Source organism: Marmota marmota, unplaced genomic scaffold (genome assembly GCF_001458135.2).
Source record: "Marmota marmota marmota unplaced genomic scaffold, marMar, whole genome shotgun sequence".
Classification (NCBI taxonomy): domain Eukaryota; kingdom Metazoa; phylum Chordata; class Mammalia; order Rodentia; family Sciuridae; genus Marmota; species Marmota marmota.
The window spans coordinates 25,252,869-25,276,989 of NW_025999949.1; the positions used below are offsets into that span (position 1 = coordinate 25,252,869).

The 24,121-nt window shown below is 52.8% G+C and overlaps 1 protein-coding gene across 33 annotated transcripts in view; it reads left to right on the forward strand.

Annotated features, from left to right (window-relative positions):
- LOC107142918 (COPII coat assembly protein SEC16-like) overlaps positions 1 to 24,121 on the forward strand; it is a 392,435-nt gene that overhangs the window by 27,904 nt on the left and 340,410 nt on the right. Inside the window, exon 1 of one of the 33 annotated variants that reach the window (XR_007347209.1) lies at positions 7,430 to 7,782. The exons of the other annotated variants lie outside the window; for them this stretch is intronic. The gene's annotated coding sequence lies outside the window, so the exon portion shown is untranslated. Of the gene's footprint in view, positions 1 to 7,429; positions 7,783 to 24,121 lie in introns of those variants that run through there. 33 annotated transcript variants of the gene reach the window in all.

Genomic DNA, 24,121 nt, shown 5'->3' on the forward strand with positions numbered 1-24,121 from the left:
ATATATATTTATTCTCTCACAGTTCTAGAGCTAGAAGTCCGAACTCAGGGTGTCACGAGGGCCACGTTCTGAGGGCTCTCCTTGCTCTGGTGGTGGCCGGCCACCTTGTGTGCTCCTGGGCTAGAAGCTGCATGGCTGTAGTTTCTGCCTCCATCATGGTCTGACCTCTCCCCATGGGTGGGAGTCTCATCTCCTCTTCCTATAAGGGTGCTAGTTGTTGGATCAGGGCCCACCCTGATCTAGCGTAACCTCATCTGAACTGTTTATCTCTGTGAGGAACCTATTTCCAAATACGGTCACCTTCTGACGTTCTGGTTAGACATGAATTTTGCACAGAGTTTATTTGACCCCAGTGTCGAAGCCTAATGGATAACATCCTAGCCCGTGCCAGCATTTGATATTTTTATAATTGTCACTTGCTAGAGGCGTGGATAGACATTTCTCAGGTAGTATGGGAGCAAGCCACTTATTTGAGGAACAGAAGGAGGGCCAGATGGAGAAGTGGAGTTGTAGGGTGTGGTTGGGGCAGTGGTTGGAGAGGAGCTTGCAGTGTGGAGGGTGACAGTGGAGGGGGGCAGCATGCTGGTTAGTTACTAGGGAGAGGGGTGGTGGCCTGGGCTGGGTGCTAACCTGGCAAGTGAAGAGACAGTAGTAGATTTAAGTGTTTTGGGGTGGGGTGCCTGGAAGGCCTTGCTCATGAGTTGGATTTGGAGAGTGAGAAGAGTGAATCAAAGATGACTCCATGCTTGGCTTCAGAGACGGGGTGTCTTGAATGGAGGTGGAAGGATGGGGAATAGAAAGTTCTGCTGGAAAATGGTAGGCCATCAGCAAGAGGCTTTTGGAATGACGGATGAGCATTCATTCTCTGAAAATGGCCGTGAATGAGTCTGCTGCAAGAAGAGGTGGGGGTCACACACCGTTGGATGAGATGAGAGAATTCACATACCGCTTTGACTCGGTCCAAGATTGTTTGACATCCATGGAGTTATTTAATGAATCATGGTGTCCGTTGACATTCTGGAACACAAATACAACCATCTTGAGCAGAACCTGCCCCTCTGCTCTCTCTGTAGGAGGGCCAGGGGCAACAGGATCGTGAGCTTGTTAGCTCACTTGGCTGCTTGGGCCCTGGTCTTTCCTGGTCACTGTACTTGATGGGGGTTCCTCGGGTTGAGGAGAGGTGGCAAGCCTGACCCCAGGCTTGTGAAGTGAATTGGGCTTTTATGGCCTTTGCACAGGAAGTTCTGGCTCAATTACCTGCTGTGTGCACATAATCCCTTGGGGGAATAATAAATGGGATGGTACTCCCAATGGCTGCTGAGGGATTCAGCTGGATTCCGCAGGTCAGCTTTGGTCAACAAGCAGGCATTCTGTAATCCTCTCTACCTTGCACAGTCCTGCCTGGGGACTTTGAGGCATTGTCTGCATTCCTGTCATGGAATTGCTAATGAGGCTGGTTGGACAGTGACTGCAGGGACGCACCACTCCCTCTGCTGTCCACTCCAGCTCCACCTTTGGGGTAACACCATCCTCCCTCCTTTTTGTATGGTGCTGGAGAGAGGACCCAGAGCCCTGTGCAAGCACTCTACCATGGAGCTGCATCCCCAGGCCTGTGTCCCTCCTGCTCAGCCCAGGCCTCTCCTGTCTGCGCTAGCCTGGCTCGAGCTAGCCCAGCTGGGCAAACAGATTTTGACCAAAAGGACAAATTATTTTCCAGAAACCACCTTGTGGATCTCAGGATCTTGGCTTTGGGCTTTGGCTCTGCCTGGCCCTAGAGGTATACGAAGCTGAGCCCTGAGGGCCAACTCGTGTATCCTACTCATTTATCAGCGGTCTAGTCCAGGGATTCTGAAATTTTAACTGACATCAGCATCACCTAGAGGTCCCCCAGGGGTTAGGGTGAGGCCTGAGGATTGGATCTCTAATAGCTCACAGTGACCCTGAAGTTAAGGACCTTGAAATAAAAGGTTGGAATTTGAATGCAGATGAGACGGGCCAAGATGCACAAGGAAACCCCAGATCAGTCCTGAGGCAGTGGAGTCCCTCACAGAGGCTCAGCTGAGGAGGGTCTAGAGGAGGGACCATGGACAGAGATGGGGAGGTGAAGGGACCAACATGGGAGCAGGTGGGGGCAGGTAGTATGGCTGGAGCTGGCCCTGCCGCAGGGAGGGTGCCCCCAAAGTCCTACTTTTGAACTCTTCCTCATCGGCCCTATGACTTCCTGGTGTCTCCCGTGGACTGCACTCGTCCAGCAGCCAGTTCTGGGGCCTGCAGGCTTCTGCTCTCTGGGCACTGAGTGGGCAGTGGGCTGAAGGTGGGGCACGGGGTAGCTGGAGGGTAACCCAGAGTTAGGAGGGGAGTGAACCGGGGAGGGAAGGCTGGGAGGGGAGGCCACACCACACAGGGCCTTCTGCTTTATTGGGAGGGAGTGTGCAGCCAGTGGAAGGCTAGAACAGGCCTGTTTAAATAGGGCTCTGCCATCAGGAGAACCTGCCTCCATGGTGGGTGTGGGCAGGTCCCCTTCTGTCCCCTCCTCCAGGCCCCAGAGCCTGACTTGGGGAGGAAAAGGCCCTTTCCAGCCCCTCCCCGAGCCTCCATGAGCTGTCTGTCTGAAAGACAGGAAGGGAAAGGAGCATCTGCCTCCAAAGAGGATATTCTAGAAGACTTGAGAACCATGTTTGATTAGAGCATTTAACTCTTTACCCCAGGCTGTCCCCAGAGACTGGCCAGTCCCATTAGGATCTCTGAAAGCTGTGATATTGTGTGGGATGCTGGGAGACAGGCTCAGGGAGGCCAAGGGTGTGGTCTAGTCATGCTGGCTATCTTGGTGGACTCTGCCACTGTCATGGCTGTGCTTCTGCAGAACAGGATGCCCAGATGCTCTCTTGTCTGGTTGGGTTCTCTGGGAGGTGGTACCCAACTGGCTTTGCCCATGCAAGATGCTGGTCCAGCCCAGCCAGGGAATGAAAGGTGGGTGGTGGGGTGTGTGCTCAGGGCAAGCTGTGGCCGAGTCTCTTGGTGAACTGGTCCCCGTGGTGTGCCCAGGAGAGGCCCACATGCCCACCGTTTGTTAGGCAGGGGTGGGCTCAAATGTTGTACAGTCCCAGCAGGTTCTGCTGCTGGGTCCCAGGTGACCAAGTCACCCAGAAACCCCTGGCAGGCGGAAGTCCTTTGTCACCATTTTTTTTTTTTTAAACCCCTGAGCTTGCTCTGGGATGGATGATTTGGGACACAGGGGTTGATATCTTTGAACCTCAGTCTCTATACTTGTCACATGAAGACAATGTACAGAAAGTCATGGATTTATGATCTTTAAAATTTTAAGATCTTCAGAATTTAAGATGGTGCAAAACCCATACACACTCAGTGGAAACCATCTCTGAGTTGTGAGCCGTTTCCTGGGCCAGTGATAAGCAACACAGTCCTCTGGTTTGGGCTGGGCAGCAGCAGTGAGCCACCCATCCATCAGGAGCTGACCTCTGGTGGTCCATAGGCGGGGGGTTGGATGTACTTTGACTTTTTTCAGTTTGTGAGGGTTACTGGATGGAAGCCCATTGTTAATGGAGATGGATCTGTACATCAAAGGGCCCTTGGGAGCAAGGGGAGAGGTTCTGGGCCCTGGCCTGACACAGTCCTGCTCAGTAAATTCTCCTCCAGCTCAGGACTGGATCTTCATGTACCTCTCATGGTGGGAAGGAAGGGGCGGCAGGTGCTACTGTCCTCATCCCATAGGAGGGCAGATGAGACCTGGAGACGCTAAGGAAACACTGAGACTGAGGTGGGTCCCCTGGTGGAGTCCAGGTCTTGGCTCAGGCCTCCTGATCCCAGAGTGTACACCTGTATTTCTAATTTCAAAGGCACATGAGTGCATTTTAAGTTGTTACTATTTTTAAATTGTTCTATCACTTATTTATATTTGTTATTTATTCATTTTTGATTTATCTTTTGCCAAGTTTTTGTTATTTACCTATTTAGTTAAGGTGTGTGGCCCTTCAAACTATTATGAAAGCGGTGTATTATCAATTCCTGTTATTTTATGCTTTCCCCGATTACCTTTTGTGTGTGTGTGTGTGTGTGTGTGGTGCTGGGGATTGAACCCAAGGCCCGTGCAAGGCAAGCACTCTACCAGCTGAGCGGTATCCCCAGCGCCCCGGATCACCTTTTTATTGATTTTGAATTTCTAAGACAAAACTAAAGATCTGTTTTGCTCTTTGATGGGAGCCTAGTCTGCAGAAGGGACAGGCAGGACCCTACCTACCACCCAGGGTCGGCATAGGGTGAAATCAGGTATGCCCCAGCAGAGACGTGCCATGGGCCCGGTCTTCATAAACCAGGCAACTGTCACTGTTTTCTATGAGGTCCTTGCTGTTCTGGGCAGATATGGTATGAGGTGCTGAGGTGGAATTTGGGACAGATTCCCTAAGAGAAGCCCCCGTCTTTTCAGACAGTGGCTGCCGGACCTGTGCCCTGGGAAGCTGCTGCCCACCTCCCTAGCAGGGGCTCTGGGTATTCTTCACGGTTCCTTGGGGACCCTCCTGACCTCTGAAATATGGACATCTAGGGTTACGAAAGGACCCCACTGGCATTGCTTAGCTGTGAATGGGAGAACTACCCAGTGAAGGCAGGCCCCATGTCCTCTCATGATGGTGTGGCGGAGGACTTGTGGAGGGGGGCAGAGCTGAGGCTCTGGGCAGCAGCAGGGTTTGAGCACCTGTGCTTGTGGTTGTGCGTCCACTCACCTGGCTCGCTTCCCTCCTCCGCCTTGCCCAGGGGCCTCCGGTGCCTCCACAGCCCTCACGACCCTCTTGCAACCTTCTGATCCTCAGCTTCTCAGTGATACCTCTGGCACCACCTCCTCCAGGAAGGCCTCCCGACTTCCAGCTTCTCTGAACGGGGCCTTTCTCATGGCCTTGCATCTGGTTGTATGTCTTATTCACGGACTTAACTTCTTGGGGATGAACCTGGGTGTTCTGTGCTTGTTGTGGGCTGGGACAGTACCTGGAACCCAGCAGGTGCTTCTGCTGGGGTCACCTGAGTAATAAGACCCAGAGCTCTTCTGGAAACTGGCAGGAGCATAATTAATGCATCACGTCAGCTATGCAGATGAACGGTCTGGTGTTTTGGGGGAGGAGTCTCAGTAGACTTGATATGTGTAGAGTGGGGTGTTCTGCCTGCCCCCCGCCACAAGGCCTCTGAGGATTTGTGTGTGAAAGGTTTTCAAAGTGGACGTCTCTCTGGCACCTGCGGGTTTTCTCTCTGAGCAGAACTCCTAGGAGTGGTCCCTCCTGTTTGTCGCAGTGTCCCCTTCCCATCCAGCCTGCATTTTGGAAAGCCTGGTCCCCAGCGGGGCTGCGGGGCTCCAGTCACTCTTGGGACACAGGGGTGGTCCTTTATCAGCCTTTCCAGGTGCACATTTCCCATCCACCCTGGGTGGCACAGGGAGCTCTTCAGAGCACTGAGGCTTACAAGCTGTGAACAAGAGGTCATGAGAGCAAACACAGCAACTGGTCTCACAGTCAGTGGCTCCAGAGGAAGGACACAGAAGGGCATTTCCTCTCTGCTTGCACCATGGACCCGGATCCTTGGCTGGGCTGCAAGGCTGTGGCGGGCAACTATGCTGCCCTTGGTCTTCCCTCTGCTGTGCGGGGCTCCTTCCCTCTCTGGTCCTCTCCAAGTAACAGACAACACTCCCGGAGGCTCTGGTTGTGTCTAAAACCTTCTTTCAACACTGCAGCACCGCTGGGCTTTCCTTTGCCTTTCTCTTACCCTTGCATCCCTACTGTGTGCTCCCTCAGGCTCCCCTTTCACGCGGGCTTTCTCCTGGATGGTCAGCTGTGTGAGGACTGGAGCCCGAGTCGTGTGTGCCCAGGTAGCAACATGCAAAAGCACTTGTGTGTGTGCGTAGAGGGAGGGATGCCCAAGAAACCAGTGCAAGTGGCGACATGGGTGAGGGACAGCAGGAGGGGGGGAGACAGTGGGCCTAGGAGGGGCGAGGAGCCTGGAGAGGAAGGCCACAGAGGTGAAAGGCCGGTTCTCATCCCATCATTCCAAGGGTGCATACTGTCGGCACACCACGAACACATCCCAGTTAAGTCTCCCCATGAAATACTTGAGCAGTGAGGAGGTGAGGAGGCAAAGTGATTCCCCTGGATCCAGCCTGCTTGGGTTTGAATCCTGCTGTGCGATCTGGAGGGTGGTATTGATCTCTCTGGGCCTCAGCTCTCTCATCTGTAAAACAGGGAATCTTGACCTACTTCATAAGGTTGAAGTTTTAAATGAGTTCCCGTATGTCAAGTGAATAGTGCAATTTTGGGCCTACGCTGTCAGGATTAAGGGGGGTAAAGCCCTGTGTATCTGCTATGGCTCATCACTGAGCCGATGCTGTCTTCTCCCCTCTCCCCATCCACACGGCAGCCCAGCAGCAGGTTCTGGCCCCTTGTAGCCAGGTCTTCGGATGACTTGGCTGACCCTTTAGGTGGTGGAACCCATGAGGGGCTTGGTCCTCTGTGCCTGTGGTGTCCAGTCAACGTGGAGCCGGTTCTCAGTGAGCTGTGACCTGGGGCGGCTCTGGCTGGCGTGCTGATTGTGGGGGAAGCCAGCAGGGTCTTCACTCAGATCAGGAGAAGTCCGCCCAGTGAGGTTCTTGAGCATCCCCTGAGGGCCAGAGGTCAGTGGCCAGAGCCCTGACGTCTGCTGTGGAGGGAGTGTGGGACTTGTGGGACCTGGGCTCCAGGTGAGGAGGCAAGGTGTGACTCCTCAAAGAACTCAATGCAGCACTGGAGAGGAAAGCCCTGCCCAGTGGGAGGCCCTCAGGGCTTCCGGAAGGCTGCCTGGGGGAGGTGGACTGGGGGGGGGGCAGCGGGGCTCTGGGCTCTGCTGGTAGGAGGGCAGAGAGTTCCAAGGGGATTAGCTTGACACCGAGTGCAGGGACGGGGTGTGACTGACCTCTAAGCTGGTGGGGGTCACCGAAAGCTCAGTGATGACAATCCAATAATGAGGACACGATTTTGAGAAAAAAAGGAGAAAGAAGTTTTATTGCTTTACTAGCTAAGGAGGAAAACACAGAGGACTCCTCTCCCAGAGGCGGTGATTCCGGCCATCAGGGGAACAGGGGGTTTTAAAGGGGGGAATCAAAGGCTGCCCTCCCTGTGTTCTGTGTCCAGAGTTGTGATCCACTTGTTAATTTGGGAGATGGTCACTTCTGAGATCTTCTGGTGCCATCTCCAAATCTGAATGACCCCGTTCCTGTGGTGGGCGTGTGCTCAGGGACGGAGGACTCAGCCTAGGATGGGGAAGAAAGGTGATCCTACAGAGAGAGATTAGGAAGGGGAGGGGGCAGGGAAAGAAGAGAAAGAAGCGTCTGTTTCAAAAATAAGCCGCGGTGGCCGAGCAGCAAGGGCTATGGTCAAAGCATGAAGTGGACCTCTGTTGGGGGCGGGGGTTGGGAAGAGCAGCAGGATGCTATTTAGGTCTGTGAACTTCACACAGAGCACTTTACGCCACAGTCCCCATTGTCCCCCGGGGCTGTGCCTGGCCCTGCCCTTGGCCGTCCTGCACTTTTCTTCCTGGGTTCTCTCTCTCTTCCTCCCCAGAAGCCAGTGTGCAGCAGCCTGGCAGGGCTGCCCGCTGGTATCCAGGCCGTTTCCTGCCCCCAGGGGCCACCCACCCTGTCCGATCCTGCCGCTGCCTTCCTTGCCCTCCACCCTCGCAGGCATGACCTCACCCACAGCCGGGAAGCCGGGCTCGGTTTCCCGCCTGCTGTTTACCCTGGCGCAGCAACAGGTCCGTCACTTGGCACTACTCGAATGCCAGGCGCGTGAGTCGCCCTCAGTGGGCACAGGCGGGCGGGCGGGGGCCATTCCTCCTGACTGAGTCTCCTGGCATGGGACCCCCTGCTTCTGGAGGCAGGCAGGCGCTTGGCACAGGGGTGCTGAGTCATCTCCCCGGAGTCCAGCTGGCCTCTGAGTCACCGTGCAACCCTGGCCTCAACAGTGAGCCCTTTGTGGGACCCTGGTGGGCTTTCTTGCTTCTAGAAGCATTTAAAGGGGATACACTGGCATTTGAACCTCTTTGCTGCCGGCCACCCTCGAGGTGTCTTGCTCCCTGATCCCTCTCCAGGTCTGTGCCTGGGCTCCAGGAATTCACCCCCATCTACCTTTGGAATAAAAAAGTTCAGTTCAGGGAGGAAGCCAGGGTGGTGACCGAGCCTGCCAGAGGCAGGAGCGAACTGGGCAAGATCTCTGCTGCCACAGGAGCTGCCTGCAAATCTCTTTCCTATTTTGTGAGCATCTTGAGAACCCTGTTCCCAGAGGAGCAGGTGCAAGAATAACATCTGTATGTGGCATCCTGCAACCCCCCTGAGCACGCACTGATGCATTCATTCCTTCCTGACCCAAAGACTTCACACCATCTTCTACCCAATTCATTGAAGAAACTGAGGATCTAGTAGGAGAAGATACTGACTCAGAGTCACAGAGCTGGACAGCAGCTTTCTGGAATTTGACAATGACTCCTCTGACTCAGTTTACTATTTTAACCCTCCCCCCATTCAAGTTTGTCTTTCCCCCCTCCCTCTTTTTTTTGAGTGGCTGCTGAGATCTTCCCTGAGGACAGCAGCTGTCCTACAGGAAGATGGCTATTAAGGGAAGACAAAAGTGTCATTAAGAGACTGCTGGCACTGTGGATTGAGCTGCATGCTGAGCCCTGAGGCCTTCTGGGGTGAGGGACCTCAGTGCAGGGTTGCAGAGAGAGCTGCTGGGGGCCTTGGCAGTGAGGACCCGGAGGCTTTGTCTTGGGTGGGGGTCGGGTAGGTGGAATTAAGGCCATTCTTTGTCCCTGAGGGGGAAGCTGTGTTGGATTTGTTTCTGCTGTCCTTGGTGGTCTCACCTATCGAGAGAGGAGCTTGGGCTAGATCAGTTGTTTCTAAAGCACAGCCCCTTCCCTTCCTCCCTTCCTGGGAGGGGCATCTGCTTAAGGCTTAGAGCTGGTACCTGCCTCTGTAATGACCTCCCCAGGCCAGCTTTCCTGGTCAAGCCCGGAGAAGCTGTGAAGCCTTAGGGCTCTTCAGTGTGTGTGGAGGGGAGAGGAGACAAGAGGCCGGGCTACTGCTCAGAGCTGAATGGACGGGAGGACAGGGATTTGTTGGACCTGTGTTCAAAGAAAACAGTTGGCCTTTGAATTAACCTCTAACCTGAAGCTGGTCACTAAGTAGGTGCTAACTAAGGTCACTAAGTAGGCCTCAGGTTACCTTCTGTGGAGGTTGCACCTGTGAGATGGAGAGAGGTCATAGAAATGGACACTTTTCGAGGTTGGGCATTTTGAATATTAGTGAAAATTTGACCGATGTGGGAATAGTTTCATTTTGATGGATGCTTTCGAGTCTGTTTTTTGGTAAAGGAATGATGGTGGTACCAGGGTTTCTGGGACTGTGGTTGGCATATGGAAGGTGGCCAATACAATAGTTTTGAATGAAGTCTAATGTAGAGCAAGGCTATGTCCTTGAGCTTCACCTGGTTCCTTTCTCTAGTGACTTCACCCAAAAATTCTTTTTTGGGGGGATACCGGGGATTGAATTCAGGGATACTTAACCACTGAGCCACATCCCCAGCCCTATTTCATATTTTACTTAGAGACAGGCACCCACTGAGTTGCTCAGCACCTTGCCATTGCTGAGGCTGGCTTTAAACTTGCGATGCTCTTGTCTCAGCCTCCCGAGCCACTGGGATGACAGGCGTGTGCTACCGCATCCAGCCTGAAAATTCATTTTTAATGGCACTTTTAAGTGAGAGAAAAACTTGAGCTTGTTGGTAGCTGACTGCCTCATTTGGGGCCATTTCCGAGGAGGGCTTGGCTGCTCCAGCCTGACTGTACCCTGTGTCACTGGAACACAGCGAACCAGGAGCCATGCGCTTCTCACCTTGTTAGGCAGGAGAAGAAAAAACAGGAGCAACCCACTTGGTGCCCACCCGCTGCCAGGCACGATGGTACCCAGTCTGGATTAAGGAGCAGTGTGTCATGAGCACCTTGCTTGGGGTCACCCAGTGGCCCAGGCAGAAGGTGTCTTTTGAGTTTGCTGTCTCTGTCTTCTCCGTTGTACTGCAGTATAGGAGAGGCTGTGAGGTTGGGATAGAAATATCCATTGCCAGTCCCCAGACTCTTGGTGCAGATCCGAGTCCCCACTGAGATCTTGGCTGCCCTGGTTCTGTTGAAGTCCGTGTGGGCCCTCTCCGAATGAGCCAATCGTTATGAAGAGTCAGAGCTGGGCTTTTGAGTCCCCTGGAGTTGCCTCTTGGGCCTGCTGATGAGTTAACCTTCCCTGGCCTCAGTTTTCTTGCCTGTAAAATGCAGACAACACCTTGTAGGTCAAAGTTGGTGAGATTCTCATGCCCGCAGTCTGGTACCCTGGAGGCCCTCGGCAATCATTTGTTCCTTTGTCTCTACAAGTAGAGAGGCTGAGTCACAAGTCCTGAGGGAGATCGCTTTCTCTGTCCTCCTTAAATGTGTCATCTGGCCCTCCATAAGCTTGTATTATCTGGGTGTGGTACGCCCCAGGAGTAATGCCGCTGTACAAGCTGATTGGTGACATAAACCCCTGGGAACACCTCCGCTCACACTGGGAACACACCTGGCTCGGAGCTGCCCTTGGTGCCCAGAACTGGGGATGCTCCAGGGCTGCAGGGAAGGGCAGGCGAATCTGGGCGGGGCCACTTCCTGGAACCGCAAGGTTGCTCTGGGTAGGGACTTGGCCCTGGGCAGCCTCAGCAAGACAGGAGCTGGTTTGGCGCCGGATGCCAGGCTGCAGGACTGCCTTCCAGCTGTGGGCGCCGGGGTGCGGTATGGGAACGGAACGGGTGACTCTCCTGCCCACCGCCACCAGAGCAAAAATCTCCCTGAAGGAACCTTCAGAACCAGGGAGAGGGCTGTGAACTCCAGACCAGCACCTTTAGGGAAAAGGACCGAGGGAGTTAGGAGCTGGCGAGCACTGCCACCTCGGGGGACCCACAGGCCATCACACAAAGAGCTGGACAACACACATGATGAGCTCTCTGTCCTGTCCAGCTGACCGCTTTGCCGGACGGCCGTTTCCCTCCTCCTGTGTGACCTTCTCACCGGCAGGGAAGCTTCTTGCAGGGTGTCCTTCACCTTGAAACACACACCAGTGCCCTTGGATGCCCCACAGGCGGGATGTGACATCTTGGGATGTCACTGTGGATGTGCCACCCAGCCTTCCTTCTCTTCCCTCAGCTGCTGTCGTGTTGCTTGGGAAGCTCTTCCTTCTTCCCAGTGATTTCCCTTTAAGATCTGATGGTCACCATCCTACCGCTGTCCTGGGGCACTCTGCTGGAGATGTGGTGCCGGGAGCCAGCCTGGTCCCCTCTGACAGCTCCTTTTCTGGTATGAAGCCAGGCATAAAATCGAGTCACTTTAGCGCAGTCTGGTAGGTGCTGGAATCGACATACCGACGGGCACACAGGCGTGGAGGGCAGCAAGGGGTCAGCTTGGGGGGCCTGGGGACAGTTTCCCAGGGAAATTGCCTGAACTGAGTCTAGAGGCTGAATTGGTTTCTTGGAGCCAGAGCAAGGAGACAGAGGCTCCCAAGAGGATCTTGGGATGTATTCATAAAGCGGAGAGGCTGGCTGGTGGGCCTGGCGGGAGGCCCCACCTGCAGATGCTGGTTAAATCATCGTCACCTTGTCAACTCAGTGGCCCATACTTAGTGCGGTCTTCTTTGGCTGTCCTTCCCAGGAGTGCTTCCTTTGAACCTGTGCCCTTGTCCAGGGTCCTAGTCTGATGGGGTCAGCAGTCAGGGCTCAGGACCGTGTAGAGGGTCACCCCTTGGTTGGGAGTTCTGGCTGTTTCCCTTCAGCCTTAGGCCCATCGATGTTCAGGTCACTCACAAAATTAAGGGATTAAGGGGGACCTTAACAGGGAGATGATTTTGTTTCATTTTTTGGCAGAAACAGAAAACACAGGCAAGTGGAGATTCAGCAGTGCACAGCCCCGTGCTGGTGGTAGCAGCCGAGTGCCTTGCTCTCTTGCTTCCCGAGGCTTTTGAGTTGATTTTTTTAACTTAATGTTCTATCGTGACCTTCTCCTGGTGTCATTGGAAGCTTAAAAACTTGTTTTGAGTGTCTTTACCATATTCTGTTGTGTACCCACCCAGGAAAGTGCTGCAGAGCTGGTTTTCGCTCCTCTGTGAAATGGGGTAAGAACCTCTCCTGGGGGGCTGCTGTGAGGGGAGGGCAGGGAGGCCCTGCCTGGAGCCTCCCTAGGATGGCCAGTGCAGGTGCAGGGTGATGGCCAGCTTCTGCCGGTCACTGTTGTCATCATCCTTGCAGTGGCTACGGCAGGATCCTTTTCTTGGCAGAGTGCCACCCCCCCCCCCCAACAGGAACTTGATGGTCTGCTTCATTCAGTCAGATTTATTTTGAGGCTATTTCACCAGTAGCCACTTTAGACAGTGCGGGGGGGGGGGGGCTGGGAGCCACCTCCTGAAGTTGGAGATTCTAATTAATGCAAAATTCTTAAGGCAGGAAGGGACCCAGTCCTTGGCAGACCCAGCACAAGAGACACCGCAGGCAAACAGCCACAGCTAACAAATGAAGAAGCACAACCCAACCAGTATCTGGTTATAAACTTAGGGTGACTTTTCTGCCACTCAGGTGTGGCTGGCCAGCTCTTCCTGTTTATCACCTGTTTGTGTTTTGTAAACCTGGTCATTTCCTATGGAGCTGTTAACAACTTTTCCCCCCTCATTGATTTGTAAGATCCTGATTAACTTTGGAATTTTGCGGATGTTGGGGAGAGGGCAGCCCAGGAGTCCTCTTTGTTAGGCATGCTGTTGCAGGATTGAGGCTCCATTTCCATGGGGGACATTTTTTTTTTTTTTTTTACAATTCTGGATCTGTGGGAGCAAAACCATGTTTTGCAAGTGAATGCCAGGACCTGCCCATCCTCCTGGGAAGCTGTCACTTTTAAATGTTTCTCCAGTGAGTCGCATTTGCACAGTTGCTCTCTTCCTCATAAACACACACACACACACACACACACACACACACACACACACACGCACGCGCGCGCATAATCCCGCAAACTTCCAGTCGGTGTAAATATCACCTGAATAGTCAGGCAGTCAGATCCCTAAATTAGCTTTGGAGGAGCCCACTTCTTCAGTATTCTGACTTGGAGAAGTGATTTGAGAGCAGATCACGCTGCGTTTATAGTGTGGAATGGATCAACATCCAGCGATGCTTAGCAGCTGAAACCCAGAGTGGTGCTGTGTCCTGCCTGTGGTCACTCAGATTGAATGTGGCGGATCCCACACTTGACCTGATGTCTGGGCCTGGGCTCTGGTGGTGGGGGAGGGGAAGGTGTGGGGCAGGTACCCTTAGCACCTGGGTCAGGGCTTTGCTTTAGCGTCTAGGTGAGTAGACACCGGCCGCCTTGCTGGGTGGCAGGGCCTTGCTCCTGTGGCCTTGGCCATTGGTCATTTTGGGTTAATGAGAATGAGGTGATATCCAGGGGGAGGTTGGGACTGTCTTCCAGGTGGGGGCCCAGTGACTGCTGCTGCATTCTCTGATGGGGCATACCTAGGCAGCATGGCTTCCCTGGGCCTGCCTTTGCCAAGCCAAGGGACGACACCAGTACAAAGCTCTGGTTCACCAGCTCCAGGTCCTGCCCTGCTGGCAGGAGGAGCACAGGTATCTGGTGGCTGGAGAGAAAGTCCACAGTGCTGGTCGGGTAACATCAGTGTGGGTTGGAATGCTTGGTTCCTGGGTGGGCGAGGGCAGAGGAGGCCTCCTGGTGGATGGGAGAGGCCTGCTGGCTAGAATCCACGTGCCACCAATCCCCTGCTGTGTGAGTTTGGACATGCTACTCACTTCTGGGAGCCTTAGATTCTTTTTTTTTTTTTTTAATTTTTCAACATTTATTTTTTAGTTGTAGTTGGACATAATACCTTTATTTTATTTATTTATATGTGGTGCTAAGGAACCCAGAGCCTCGCACGTGCTAGGCGAGCATTTTACAGCTTTGCAGCTGAGCCACAACCCCAGCACGCCCCCCACGGAGCCTTAACTTCTTTTTTTTTTTATTGGTTGTTCAAAACATTACAAAGCTCATGACATATCATCTTTCATACATTTGATTCAAGTGAGTTATGAACTCCCATTTTTTACCCCAAATACAAGTTGCAGAATCACATCAGTTACACATCCACAATTTTTACACAATGCCATATTAGTGACTGTTGTATTCTGCTGCTTTTCCTATCCCCTACTATCCCCCCTCCCCTCCCCTCTCATCTTGACTGTCAAATGGAACTCATGAAGCCAGAGTCCTGTGACTGACTGCCTCTTCCTGGCCTGGCAAGGTGTCGGGGGATATTGGTTTCTTTCACAGCTGACCCAGGGCTGGATGCAGCAGAAGATTTCTAATATTGGGAAGTCCTCAGTGGAGGCAGTAAGATCTGAGATGCAGATCCTCCTGTCCACCAGAGCACCAGATATGGGTCCCAGAGGCACCCCTGGGCTGGGAGGGACCCCCCAGAGACTTAGTACACAAGCCCAGAACCACACTGAGTTCTTGGTCCATGTGGGGCAGTGGAGCCTGCTGACTTGAAGACCAGATTTGTGTCCATTCTATAGGGATGGGTGGCCCAGGCTTCATCCTGAAGTGGGCATCTGGTCACTCTACCCCAGTTTGGGTGAGAATCCTTAGGATGAGGAGGGAGTTAGAACCATCTGGAGTGACTGGATCAGGGTGAGTACCAGTCCAGCAGGGTAGGTTCCAGTCTGGGGGCTGTGCAGATATTAAACAGCAGTTCACAGACATTGGACTATATGTGGGTGTCATTGGCAGAATATTCATTGGCAGGCCCTCCTCCTGGGCCTGGCAAGGTGCTAGTGAATGCAGCCTTCCTGGAGGAGCCCCTGAAGGTCGCTCCTGCACACCCCTGTGTGGGTACAGATGACACTGGCCACTCAGGCTACACAGGCGCTACGCTCTGTGCTGCTGACTGCACCATCCTGGCGCCCTGGGCCATTTTAAAATAGGAGGCACATAGTGACTGTGCAAATATAATGTGCATATGTGTGACGTTAAACATCTCTTTCAACCCAAGCCAGTCAGCTCACCCATTTTCATCCCCTGGCCCTGAGTGTGTGGGCTGCTCACCTGATGGTGACTGAGGATCAACACCCTTCTTGATCCTGCTCACAGCTGCCTGCAGCCTTCCTCAGTCTTGTTCACCTACAGTGCTAGGACTGACTGGCCTGGTCGCTGCCTGGGCTTGTTTTTGTCCTTGGCCAAGGTCAAGTTGTGCAGAAGGAGGAAGGGGAGGGACGCCTGGCCTAGGAATCAGCCAGAGAGGGTCCTGGCTTCAGTAGCCCTCGGGTAGCCAGCCTGCCTGCCGACTTTTTTTTTTTTTTTGTGCAAACTGGACTCACCCACTCCTCTACTTGGAAATTCCTCCCCAGGAAGAGGAGGGAGGTGCCAGGAATTTTGTGGGGGGCCTTGTCTGTGATGTGATGTGCACATTCCTCTGCGGTAGCCTGGGGTCTGCCAGCATGTGACACCTGGCTGGAATGACAATGAGGGAGGATGCTCTGCAGACCCGCCCCCCTCCCCTCCCAGGATGCTCTGCTGATCCTGCACTTCCTTCCTGCATTTCCATCCTCTCTCCCTTCCTCTCCCACAAAGCTGGGCTATTGGGATGGTAATGCCCTCTGGCTTAGCCCTAGCCCCACTAGAAAAATGGACCTCTGGGACTGTCCTTGAGGCTGTGCAGACTCATTTTTTATGCAGATGTGTTGGAGGTGAGTAGGGGAGAAAGAGACCTGGAAGCTAAGGTCCTCTGACATGTCACCCATCCCCTCACCCCCTAAGAAAATCACCCTGTGCTGGATCTCTGGAGGCATTATGTTTATGCCTCTCTGATCCCCTCTGTTCTGTTCCCCCAATTTTTTCCTTGGCTTTTAAAATGATTTTTTTTTTCTCATTCTAAAGTAATACATTTTGTTTAATAAAGAATTATATAGCACTAATATCAACGAGGCAACTGTTCTAAACCCTTTGCAAATATTAACTCATTAATTCCAAGCAGCCCAGTATGCCTGCTGATACTGAGACACAGAGGTCAGGATGCTTTTCCAGAGGTCACACAGCAGCTTCCTGGTAAAGCCCATGCTGCCCAGCTTTATGGTCTCTGGCAGGCTGTCCTCCCGGAAGAGAAGACAGAAAGTTTGCTCTAGCACCCAGACACTAAAGCACTGCGTATTTACAGTATCTGATGTGTAGTTATGTAGCTATATGGACAGCGTTTCATCTTACAACTGTATGATAGTTTATTTTATCAATGCCTTATCATCTGAATGAGTAATGCATTTTTAATGGTCCTGAATATCTGATTTCGTATCCTATTTCTTCTCTGAGCATATTTATCTTTACTTTTGAATGTTTAAGAAACTTTAAGAATGACTTCAAATTTCTAAAGCATGCCCACAGGCCTATTGCGCTCTTCATGCACACTTGGTACTCAGGAGTTGCTTCTGCGGGACTGAAGTCAGTAATCTACAGCTCAGCACTGTGTTGATGGCAAGATGGTATTGACCAGGGACTGGGGGCTGGTTCAGTTATTGAGTCCACAGGATTATAATTGCATATTCCTTTTTTTTTTTTTTTTTGGTACTGGGGATTGAACTCAGGGATGTATTATTATTATTATTATTATTATTATTATTATTATTGAGACAGAATCTCACTAACTTGCGGAGTGACTTCAAACTTCCAATCTTCCTGCCTCAGCCTCTCAAACTGTTGGGATTACAGGGATGCGACCTGACACCCGGCTTTATATTATCATGCATTAAACAGTCATAAGGAAATCATGACTCGGCATTCTTATTTCCTATTATTCAATGACAAAATGATAGTAATGCTATCAGGTATTATTATTTATGGTACTGGGGATTAAACCCAGGCCTTGTGCATATTAGCAAGTACTCCACCACAAAGCTGCATCCCCAGCTCGGGTATTAATCACTTACATCTCATTATTCAACATTAAGCTCTGTAGTATTTGGCTGATAAAACAGATGGACAAATAAGATGCTAGACAACACCAACCATTTTCCATTGGGCTCTTTCCTTCTGGTTTTCCTGAGAGCTTAAGGACCTGGCTGGTCTTACCATTACCTGTGACTTCATGACCTTCGAGTTGAATTCCTCCCAGTTCGTGTCTGTGGAACCTCAGAAGATGGCATTGCTTGGACACAGGGCTTTTGCAGATGTACTTACTTAAGATGAAGTCCTGCTGGATTAGGGTGGGTCCTCAGCCCAATGACTGGTGTCATACAGAGACCCAGGGAAAAGGCCAGGTGACTATGGGGACAGAGCTGGGCATGATGTAGTGACAATCCAAGAAATTCCAAGGACTGTGAGGAGCCACTGGAGGCTGGGGAGAGGCAGGGAAGGCTCTTCCTTAGAGAAGACACTTTGAATTTGGACTTCTGGGCTCCAGAGTTGGGGGGAATACTCTTCGGCTGTTATAAGGCGCCCACCTTGTAGCAGTTAGTTATGATGGCCCTAGGAACTAAGCAGTCAATGCAGGAGGAAACTCCTTTTGCAGGGGTGGAGGTGGGAGGGGGTAGGTGAGGGAGTAGGGGGCACCTGCCCTTTACGCATGGGCACTCAGTAAATATTTCCGAATGAGGGAGGGTTGAAATGTGCTGTGGAACTGGGCATTTCAGTTTGCATTCCCTGCCGCACCGCTGGCGTGTCTAGACAAACACCCTCTCAAGAGAGGAAGTTCCTCCTCCTCCTCCTCCTCCTCCTCCTCGAAGGCCAGGGATCTTGGGCAGGTGGCTTGACCTAGCGGCCTTGCCTGGAAAATTCAAAATGCCAAATTGCTTCGTGGTGGCCGTTACACCTTCATGGCCACATCTAATTCTGATTATTTCCCAGAGGTCCCACCTCCAAGTGGCATTGATGTGTGTACTTGGAGATTGAGTTTTCAGCACGTGAACTTTTGGGGACACATTTAAATCNAGGTTGGGATCCTGCCACCATCCAGGATGTCACAGAGTTACCAGAGATTTGATGAAACTATGTCCTTTGTGGACTCAATACACATTCTTTGTCCTCACTCTTACCCTTTGCTTTCAATCTTCTAGGAGTCTAGATGCAGGAGAGCAGAGGGGCTGGGGAAGCCTGGCCCCGACTCCCCACTTCTTCTCTGTCCTGGAGTCCTGCCTGAGTTAGGGGAGGATACTGAGCAGCACACATCAGGCCTGGGGTGCCTGAGATGTGTCTCAGGCCCTGGTCCTGCCTCCAGCAGGAGGGCCATGTCCTCTGGAGGGTTCCAGAGAAAGTCTGGGCAGGCTCAGACTGTCTGTGAGCAAGGGTTCCTGCGACACGGGCCTGGCCTACTTCACCGGGCTCACCGTTCAGCACACACTGGGCTGGCATCTTGGAGTAAAACGATGCACTTCTCATCCTTCTCTTATTTGGAACATGAATGGAAAGAAGCCTCCGTGAGTGCAGGGAATAGCTTTCTCCTCCAGGTGCGAGAATTCCCAGTGGTTAGCATTCCTGTTCCCCCGAGGGGCTTGGTCTGGTGGTAATAGAGCTGAAGTCTACTGAGCATGTTCTGTGTGGGAGGGACTTAGGCGGACCATCCTCCCAGCAGCCCTTATCTGCAGGGGACGCCATCCAAGCCCCTCAGCTGATTCCTGAAATTCTGGCTTTATTAAACCTCTGATGAGGTTTAATTTATTAAGTACAATAAGAGATTAACAGAAATAACTAATAATGAAATAGAACAATCATAACAGCATAGTATAAAAAAGTTGTTTGAAGTTTATGAAATTTTCAATTTTTTATTTTTCTGCAGTATTAGGGATTCAGCCTCCCACATGCTAGGCCAGCACTCTACCACTGATCTACACCCCTAGGCTATTAATTGTTTATTTCTGGAATTTTCTATTCAATATTTTTAGATTGTGGTTGACCAGGGGTCTCTAAAACCCTGGAAAGTGAGATGATGGATAAATCAAGGTAATTGCAGATTTCTCAGGAGAGGGTGAAATGTAGAGATGGTGAACAGCCTTCCTGGTATATACAGTAGTGGAGGTGGATGCAGATCTGCTCTTGAGGGTCCTGAGCCGGGCCCCACAGGGGGGCCCTGTGCCTGCAGAATCTTCTGCACATCTCTGCTTCACTCCCTCCCAGATCACTGACGGAGCTCAGTCCGCCTTTCCTCTGGGATATTTTGCCATCTTTTCACTAGACACGGTCTCCATCCTCCTGGCCCCGCACACATGGTGGGTTTGCAGCTGTGTCCAGTGGATGGACGCCAGCTGTTAACATTCACTGAGCACAAGGGGCTGCCTCGAGCTGCACATCTGGGAGATGGGGCATCCAGGGCGTGGTGGCTGACCACAGGCTGTCCCCTGGCTTCAAAATGGAGGGAGCTGTGGCCGGGGCCCTTCCCACCTTGGCATGTGCTGCGGGTCGTGCCTGCTGGAGGAGGAGGGGTGTCGCCCCCTCTGAGTATGCTCTGGGGCCTGAGTGCTCACAGTGGAGGAAGGAGGTCCTGAGAAGCATCTTGTCACTGTGCTCAGCCGTCTGTGGAGGGTGGAGAGAACGCTGCGTGCTGGGTTTGAGCTCCCTCTCTCACCACCCCACCCAGGACAGTGGAAGTCTTCGTCCCTCCTTCACCAGCTCGGATCTGTGAGGCTGCCTGCTCCGTGGGCCCAGCCGGGGGGAGGCAAGGGAATCCTGTCCCTCCCTCCTTCTCTTTGCCCCACACTTTTGACTTCTGATTACAGAAGCAGTGCTGTATCCATTAGACACCTTCCCAAGCTGGCCTCCGTGTCCACACCTGTGCAGTGGTCATCCTCAAGGACCGAGGACTGAGACTTGGCCAAATTAGCAAGTAGCATGCGCTCAGTCATTTCTTTGCCATTTCTTTTCCCCATTTCCTTCCTCTCCTTTAAGCCGCTCTGCATTTCCACAGTTTATGGCATGTTCTCATCCTTCGGGACAAACAGGCATCCCTGCTGCTTCCAAAGGTGGGTGGGGACCAAGGGAGACCCTAATGTCAGGAGGCAGCCCTGGCCCTGGACGGAATGGTGCTCAGTGGGACAGCTGTGGCCCCTGGTGCCCTTTGAGCAAGACGGTGCTCACCCTCAGGTCTGTGTACAGAGAGATCTGCTCCCTGAGCAGTTAGCCCTCCCAGGGCTTTGCCCGTGAGCTGTGTGGCTCCCCCTCAGGGTGGGGGAGGGCCTGCAGAGCAGACACCCAGGTCCACTGCTGTGCTGGCCCTCAGGGGTCAGCTTTGCAGCAAGGCCACAGGGATTCTTGGGGACGCTCAGGTTTGAGCCCCACCGGCCCCAGGATAAGACTGGGAGAAGCTGTTTATGAAGAGTGCTGACCCTTCCATCCAAAGGTCCCTGGGAAGTAGGGAGTGATTTGTACACACCCCTGTGGGGTGTGTGAGCACGCATGCCCACACGCTGTCACACTTGGCTTGCCATGAATGCTGCAGTGCCACCAGTTCCCACGGAGCTCTGGGGAGCTCCAGTTCCCCACGGTGGGGCCTGTTTTCTGGAGTGCTTTTCTGGCAGTGAGTTTAATACAGTGAATTTGAATTTCTCCTGCCTATTTTAGTTTTTTGGTACTGGGGATTGAACCCAGGGGCACTTTACCCTCAGCTCTTTTTAATTTTTTCTTTTCTTTTCTTTTTTTTTAATTTGAGACAGAGTCTCACTAAGTTGCTTAGGGCCTCACTAAATTGCTGAGGCTGGACTCGAACTTGTGATCCTCCTGCCTCAGCCTCCTGAGCCACTGGTATCACAGGCATGCACCACTATGCCCAGCTATCCTGTTTATTTAAAAAAATTTTTTGATTTCCCCCGTGTCTTCGCTTCCCCCAGATCAGGTTAGTGTTGTGGGCACTCTTCCCTGTCTCACCAAGGTTGACGTGGGCCACTGAGGGCAGGAGGGGGAGAGGGAGCACTGGGCTCCCCAGATTGCTGGCTGGAAGCTTTAAACAGCCCCCTGCCTCATGGAGGGACGGGTGCCAGCAAAGCAGCTGCCTGTCATTTGGGGGTTTGTGCCAGCCTTCCTCCTGCCCCAGGCCATTGGGAGTCTGTGGGCAAGGTTGATTGCTGCTCAAGTTTACTTCGTGAAATGTGCCTATGTGACTTCAGGTAAAAGGGCCTGTTTCCGTGACAGTCGTGCCCTCCGAAGTCAGCATTGTGACCTCTCCGGAAGCCAGCTAATCCAGGTTTTAAAGAAGAGGGGGGACAAAGGTGGTGACTGTGGAATGTATGGAGCTCAGATTCAGCAAGGCGCCTCTGTCCTGCTGAGGAGGCCAGCTCCCAGCCCCTGAGCAGGGTACTCAGGAGGAGCCCTGCATTCTAGAGAGGCTGGGGGAGGGGACTGGTGGTCAGTGGTTCTGCTTCAGGTCCAGGGGCGAGGGGCCCATCCTCCCATGCTGCCAGTTCTATAATTTGGGGATCTGAGACCTGTCTGTGAAATTGTGAGCCTTCTCGGGATGAAAGGGGGAATTTAAGGGACCTTTTATGAGACTGGTGTTTCAGGAATGCAGTTTCCTTCTGTCCCCCTTATTTTGAGTACTAGTTCCTCCCTTTGTCCTCACCCCTACCTGGAAAGTCTTTCACCTCTTTCCCACTGACCTGTCTCTCTGACCATGTGGCCTGTCCAAGAAAACAGCTCCAAACGGGGTACAGAGCTTCTTTGAAGCCAGTGTGGCTATTTCTCATAAGCCTGTTTCTTTTTTCTTCTTTTAAGTTTTGAGACGGGGTCTTGCTAAGTTGCTGAGGCTGGCTTCCAATTTGTGACCCTTCTGCCTCAGCCTTCTGCTGAGTAGCTGGGATTTTTAGGCACATGCCACCGTGTCCTATTTGGGCCTATGTTTTTTTTAAAATGAGATTTTACATTCTTGGCAGGTAGAGAGACCAGTGTGAGCGCTTGGGTCTCCACTAAGATTGCTTTCTGGAACAACGTGTGTACTTTAGACTGTGTTTTGGATCTTCCAGGGTAGATCCTGCTGTGAGGCACTGTCTCCCTAAGCGCTTACATGGTCTGATGGTTCAGTGTCTTGACACCTTGTCCCTTTGTGCATGGGGAGTTGGCCTTTGCTGACCTTTCCCTGAGGGATGTCATGGGCGAAGGCAAACCACACTTAAAAAAGCTTTGAAGGTTTGATTTGCGGAAGAAAAGTATTCCCAGCTTTTCTCAGCCATTTCAGTATCTTAATCACCTTCAAAGTTAATGCTAAAGGAAAGTGAAAGCCCACTGACTGGATGGACCCCTTCCTTTATGGAGGACCTACTGTGTGCCAGGGCTTTATGGAGCTTATCTCTGTTCTTCCCCTTCGCTCAGATCCATCCTGCAGTCATGGCTGTCAGCCCCTGAAGTGCTGTTCTTACCTGAGGTGACATCCCTTCTTTAGCCCTTTCTCCTCTGTCCCTTCCCTTCTCTCCTGGTCCTCTCAGGGGCCTCAGTCCTGCTGGATCTGTAGGTGAGCTTGAGAGGAGAGCCCGGGTCCTATCTGGATGCTGCCCACAGGTGTCTCTGAGAAGGATGCACGTGTCTGCTGTGGGGGCTGAGGTGGGGAGGAGTGGTCAAGGGTCAACTTCTTGGGGATTCCAGTCCCCAAGCCTGCTGGGAATTATGTCGTGGTCCAGGCCACAGCTGGATGCACTGTGCACTCTGATGAGGAGCCAGTCTGGATGACCTGAGGGGACGATGGGGGAAAGAGCAGGACTCCTTACCTGTTGGTGGCCTGTTGGGCCATTCAGGTCAGTTCTGGCATTGACGTGGCCAATACCTCTATCGCCTCTGTTCCTGCTTTTCCAGCAGCTGAGCTCCTGCCCCCTCATCTCTTTCTTCCACAAGCTTCTTAGCCTATCTTTTACCATCAGTCCTTCCCACCACATAATCCGTCTAAGGCAGGGCTGACGAGTGGTGAAGCCCGTGGTTTCCAGAGGTAGCGTGCCTGGTTGCTACCCTGCTGTCTCTTACTACCTGGTGACTTGGTCCCCTGGCTGGCTGTGCCCCAGCATTCTCGACGGTCCGTGAGGTTCCACCTTGCACCCTAGGGGTGGTTCCCGGAATCAGCACACCCACACTGCTCTTGGGCTGAGCGCTCTGGAGATGGGGTCACTGCCTCCTCTGCTGGGCTTCGGGTCACACCACCTCTGGCTGACAGTGCCCTGGCCCCTGCCGGGTTAAGGAGCCACTTCCCCTCCCTTAGGCATTGTGTGCCGACCCGCCTGTCTCAGTTTGCTTCTTCCTGCACATCTGCAGGTCTCACCTGGTGACAGTAAGCACGTCCCTGCTTTTCTGCACCTTGCTTCAGCTCTTCACCGAGGAAATTGAGCTTGACTGTCGCCAAGCTTCAGTGCGTGCTGATGTGCTGGGGCCTCTCTTCTCTTCCTCTCTTCAGCTCCCTCCCACCTGCCTTGGCAACTGGATGTCGCCACTTATCCTTTTTCGCAGGCACGCATGGTCTTCGTGTTTGCTTTCTGGGTTTCTCACAACAGCCTGCAAGTCCCACGGGGGTCAGGACCATGGTTTTCTTGTGGACGTTCTTCCCAGCCCCCATCAGGGAGCCAGTCTGGATGATATGAGGGGACGATGCGGGGGAAAGAGCAGGATGTCCATCAGGGGTGGACATCACCACTTCCCAACATGCAGCTGTGACCCATGGCTCACCACCCGGGCATCACCTGCTGGGCACTTGTTGAGCCTGAGCGCTGTGCAGGAGGTGCCCAGGCTCCTGGGAGCTGGCAGACTGGATGCCAGTGCTTTCAAAGAACGGCTCGGAGCCGTGGACTTTGCAGTTGTAAACAGATTCCCTTACGTAAGGCAGGGGAAGGTGCTGGCAGTAGAAGACTGGTCGCCCTCAGTGTGGGGTGCAGTGTGGGGACCTCACGCCTTTAGTCATATGAGGGAGTGGGACTGGGTTTGGCTCACATGTCTCAGGGGACTGAGCTGCCGAGGGTGACATTGGCACTGCTAATTGTGAGCCACCCTGGGGCGGGGGCACTTTGTACACCTATTCTCTCTTGCACAGATAACCCCAGATGACACA